Source organism: Propithecus coquereli, unplaced genomic scaffold, assembly GCF_000956105.1.
Source record: "Propithecus coquereli isolate 6110/MARCELLA unplaced genomic scaffold, Pcoq_1.0 Scaffold74, whole genome shotgun sequence".
Taxonomy (NCBI): Eukaryota; Metazoa; Chordata; class Mammalia; order Primates; family Indriidae; genus Propithecus; species Propithecus coquereli.
Genome location: NW_012153507.1, coordinates 202,714 through 208,692, shown reverse-complemented (window position 1 = coordinate 208,692; position 5,979 = coordinate 202,714). Strand labels below are relative to the sequence as shown.

Genomic DNA, 5,979 nt, shown 5'->3' with positions numbered 1-5,979 from the left:
TAACTTGATAGCTCATTTCTTTTTAGTGCTGCATAATATGCCATCGTATGGATGTGTATCCATTCACCTACTGAAGGATATCTTAGTAGCTTTCAATTTGGGGCAATTATGAATAAAACTGGTATGAACATTTACATGCTGCTTTTTGTGTGGATCAGTATGTTTTAACAGAAGATTTAAAACTAGTAAAATAATTACAGTTCCTCTCTGTAGTATCTACTTATTCTTGGACTTACATGTTGCAAAATAAGTGTTAGAAACATAAATTAGCATAATTGGAGACAGAATATTTAAAATCAACTAATTCAAAGCATCACTACATATATAAAAAAATGGAAGGTCATTAGAAAGATGACACTCATTTCTAGATCAATCAACAGATTCTTTAAGGTAGAGAAAGAAATAATAACGATGCCAAAAGAGAAGCATGTGGAAATTAGGAAATGGAAGGTGAGAAACTGCCAGAGAACTAAATTTTAAGACCTAAATTTTGTGGTAGCCATGCTACATACAGATAAGGCCCATCTAGAGAAACAATATAGGACTTTCACCAAAGTTAACAGAAAAGAGATATCTATGTCCCCTATGAACTCTGAAAATAGGAATAGCAACAAGAACATGAGAGAGAGAAAAAAGAATCTATAACATATGGGCTTTAGGGAAGCTCTGGCTAGCGAAGAAAGAAGTCATAACTTTGAGAAGAATGTCTGAGAAAAGCGTCTGGAGACAATTAATCCAATATTCAAGCTGCCTATCTAGCTCTAATGAGCAGAATGCCACCAATGAACAGAAGAATGACAATAAAAATTTTTACAATATGGGAACTACAAAATAGTTATGTAAAAAATAAATGAACAAAAAGAACATGAAAAAAATAATAAAGAAGACACAACAGAAAGATTATGCCATGAAGCACATGAAAATTATGAGCAAAGCATTCTTCCATGAAATTATAAACAAAACAAGATTCCTATTTCTAATCATAGTGGACTAGGCTTTAATAACAGTTGGTCTAATAGTAGACCAAACACTCCTCATGATAATAACCCAAATTATTAAATAAAACATGGAGAACAAAAAATTTCTTAAAACCAAAGAGCTGAAAAAAAAAAAGTAAGGAATTACCTGGCCAAACTGAAGGGAAACATTAAGCCAGACAGAAAAGTGAGCAAGGAAGTTGGTTCGCCCCAAGAGTAACTGGCAGAAGTAAATCCACTCTCAACATGAGTGGATCACATCCCGGGTTCACAATGCTTGTGTCGTCCTCTAGCCTTAAACTTAATTCAAGGTGATCCAGGATTGCTATTCTCAACTATTACCAAGCAAAAGCAAAAGCACTTCTTCTCTGGAGGAAGATGCCTTCTTTCTAGGCCTCAAACTATTTGGCAATATACTTTTTTTAAAAAATAATGAATAGTGTACTATGACCCTTGAAATATTCAGAAAATTATTCACTTTTTCCCTTTTCCTAATTCATCTACTATTCTTTTATCTCTTTTTTTCTGAGAGGTAGAGTAGCATAGCAGAACAAGCACGGGCTTTGAGCATGTATTCAAATATATCATCACGTATTAGCTATATGAACTAAAGGCAAGTTGATGTCTTCCTTCTGTGGCCTCACTATCAAAACACAGATAATTCTTACCTTTCAGGCTATGTCCAAAGTATGCACATAAAATTCCATTACCTAGACTACCATGTTCAATAAATGTTGGTTCCTTTTTCTACCATGTTCTCTGTGTTTTCCTCACATTTTGCCCTCTCTCCAACCATACCCACCTTCTAGCATGTGCACACACATGTACACACATATGTGATTTTTTTGCATCTTAATACTATGATCTCCATTCCACCTTTTTTTTACTTTCCTCAGCTTCATTACATTGCAGTCTCATGTTGCCAAAATGATACTCATACCAGTTATATAAATTAGTATTAAAAATCATTTTAAAAGTTCTGTTCCTTATTCAACTGGTGATATTTCAAATGCTCAATGGCTACACATGGTTAGTATAATCTACTGTATTAGACGGCACAGATAGAGAACATTCTCATCATCACAGATAGCTCTACCACACAGCATTGCCATATTATTCTGATTATACTAACACTCTAACCACCTCGTTCTAGTCTAGTGATTTATTTTCCTCTCTTATCCTCTCTGTGGTTATACTCTAAGGTTTGGGAAGAATGTTCTTTCTTCTCTTTTACCCTGTTATATTTCAGTTTCTTTATTGCATGAATTATGACTTCCATATATCTAGTTCTATTCCCATACTGTGCTCCATAGTCTAATTTATCTTTATACTGGGTCTTGTGGACTATGGCACTCATCAGTTCCAAACCAAGATGATGATGGTCCTACTCCTGATGAGGACTGAGTCATTTACAATTGTAGTGAATCCTTGACAGTAACCAGAAAGTTTTCTCTAAAATAAGCTAATGGAGTATCATTTGTAAGTAAAATCTGTTACTCTGAATTTTTATCATTCTATTAATAATTGCTTAGCAAACTAGGATAATTTTTAAAGTCCATTCTTGGAATACTAGCATACTAAATGCAAAAAGAAAATGTCATATCACTCATTCCATCCCTCTATAGCAGTTATTGCAGGATCTACAATATAACTGACATTCAATAATATTTTGTCCAGTTAAGTGATGTATTTAAATAGGGTAACAGTTAAGAATACAGGGTATAAAATAAGATAGGCCTGGGGAATAAAGTCCTAATTCTGTCATTTGATATATGTGTATCCTTAGGCAAATTATTTTATTTAAGTTTAGCCCCCAATAAAATGGGGGCTAAATTCAGTTCCTAATTCAAAAGTCTGTTTTAAAAGTTACAAATCAGAGAATGCATCATACAGAGTAACAGCTCCCAAAAGGTGAATACAAGTAATATTTAATAACACTAAGACAGTATAATGGTAAATAAATTTGGAAACCTTTATCTCCACAGAGCTTGTAGCGTGTTCTATGTAGGAAACTTACTTAGTGCTTCTATCAAACATCTCAAACATTCTTTCAAATTAAAGATTCAACATAAAGAAAGGCAAGCCCATTTCTAGACATAAAGACTATTATCACTGACCTACTCAGAGTGACACACTTTAAACCAAAAATTATAAGGCACATAAAAAAGCAAGAAAAACAATGCATTGCCAAGAGTCAAAGCAACCAACGGGACCAGATTCACATATGAAACAGATATTGGAATCATCAAAGAAAGAATTTAAAATTACTTGAGCAAGGCGAAAATTCAAGAAAAAGACAAAAGAAGAATAAAATTACTATGATTAACGTGTTAAAGGATCTAATGGGAAAGATAGTCAACATGCAAGATCTGGTGGGAAATAGCATCAGAGAGATGGAAACTATAGGAAAGAATTAAAAAGAAATGACAAAAATGAAAAACACATGAAAAGAAATGAATAATACTTTCAATAGGTTCATCAAGAGAGCTGAAGAATCAAGAAACTTTAAGGCAAATAAAAAAAATTACTCCACCCAAATTATTATAATGAGAAAAAAATTGGTGGAAAAAAAAAACAGAACAATGCATCCAACAGTTGTGAGATAAATATTAAAGTTCCAGCACACATGTAATTGGAAACCCAGAAGAGGTAGAAGGTTTACTTGAAGAAATAATCACTAAGAACTTTGCAAAATTAATTACAGATACAAAGCAGCAGATTCAAGGAGATCAGTGAACACAAAAAAGGATAAATACCAAAGAACAACAAGAATAACAACTAAGCATATCACTTCAGGCTGCTGAAAACCCATAAAAAGAAAAAAGAAAAAAGAAAAAAATAGAATATGGCCAGAAAAAAAAAAACAGTATGTACAGAAAAATGAGAATATAAAAAGATTTTTAAAAATTACAGCAGAGTTCTCATTAGAAAGTATGAAACACAGAAGATAAAAAAATGGAGTAACATTTTCAAAGTTCCAAAAGAAAACAAACACCAAAAACCCCCAAACCTGCCCAATTCTATAGCGGATAAAATATCCTTTAAAATAAAGGATACAAACAAAACTTGAAAGGATTTATTACAAGCAGATTAGTACTACAAGATACTAATACATTAAAATAAATTTTTGAGATAGAAAGAATATGATAGCAGGCATACACCTGGTCTATACTAACCTATAGGGAGCACTAGAATGGAATAAATAATTGTAAGAAAAAATGTCTTACTTTTTTAATAACAATAAAAGCCACCAGATAGTTAAAAAACAATAATCAGCAAATTATGACTCATAGGCCACATCTTGCCCTCTGCAGGCCATATGATCTATAACTTTGTTTATATATTGTTTATGGTCAGTTTCACATTATAACCATACAGCTGAGAAGCTGCAAAGACTGCAGTGGGGGGACACAAAACCAAAAATATTCATTAGCTGGTCCTTTACAGAAAATATTTGCCAACCTCTGGTCTACAGTAAAAACAGCAGTAAGGTATACTTTCTTACCTAACAGAGGAATTATGACAACAGCAGCAAAAAATATTGGAGGGAAAAACTGGGACTGTTAGTAGTGAGGACTTCATATTACACATTGAAGTGTATATCATTTGTAAGTAGACTGTGATTATACAAAGGTATATTTGGTAAATTCTGATTTTGTGACTATAAGTAATGAGCAAATATAACAGACTAAATGGTATCATAAAAATTGTTCAGTTAATCCAAAAGAAAACAGAAAGAGAAAAAAAAGGAAACAAAGAATAAATGGAAGAAGTAAGAAGCTTCTTACAACATAGCAGATTTTAATCAATCCATCCACATCAATAATCATATTAAGTGAAATGGTCTTATCATAACAATTTAAAGGCAAAATTTTCAGGTTAGTTTAAAAAACAGCAAGACTCAATCATATGGTGTGTACAAGAAAACCACTTAAAGTGTAAAGAGATACCTCTTCTTTCCCCATTTGGATACCCCTAATTTCCTTCTCCTGCCTGAGTGCTCTAAGTCAAACCATCACTCTTTGCTGATGATATCATTTTGTATCTAGAAAACCCCAAAGATTCCACCAAGAGACTGCTAGAATTAATAAATATAATAAATTCAGTAAAGTCTCAGGTTACAAAATCAATGTACACAAATCAGTAGCATTCATATACACCAACAACAGTCAAGCTGAGAACCAAATCAGAGACTCAATACCTTTGACAATAACTAGAAAGAAATGAAAATACCTAAGAATATATTTAATCAAGGAGGTGAAAGACCTCTACAAGGAGAAGTAAGAATAACTGAGGAAGGAAATTGCAGATGGCGTAAACAAATGGAAAAACATATCATGCTCATGAGTCAGCAGAATCAACATTGGTAATGTGTTCACACTACCCAAAGTGATTTACAGATACAATGCCATCCCTATCAAAATACCATCACCTTTAGCAGATCTGGGGAAAAATAATTATATGCTTTGTTTGGAACCAGAAAAGAGTCCGAATAGCCAAAGCAACCTTAAGCAAAAGGGACAAATCTGGAGGCATCACTTTACCAGACTTTAAGCTATACTCCAAGGCTATAGTAACCAAACAGCATGGGACTGGCACAAAAATAGAGACATAGACCAATGGAACAGAATAGAGAACCCAGATATGAAATAATCCATGTATTGCCATCTGATCTTTGACGAAGTAGATAGCAATATACACTGGGGAAAGAATTCCTATTCAATAAATGGTGCTGGGGAAACTGGATAGTCACGTGTAGAAGATTGAAACAGGGTCCGTATCTTTTATCACTTATTAAAATTAATTCAAGATGGATAACAGACTTAAATCTAAGACATGAAACCATAAAAATTATAGAAGAAAATGTTGGAAAAACTCTTCTAGACATCAGCCTAGGCAAAGAATTAATGAAGAAGACCCCAAAGGCAATCGCAGCAACAACAAAAATAAATAAATGGAACTTGATTAAATTAAAAAGCTTCTGCACAACCAAGGAAACAAT

General features: G+C 33.1%; 1 protein-coding gene across 1 annotated transcript in view; it reads right to left on the bottom strand.

The window, feature by feature from the left end:
• The window catches only part of MANEA (mannosidase, endo-alpha), a gene marked incomplete at its 5' end in the record, with an annotated part of 34,014 nt that overhangs the window by 20,691 nt on the left and 7,344 nt on the right, over window positions 1–5,979 (bottom strand). The window lies entirely within an intron of this gene.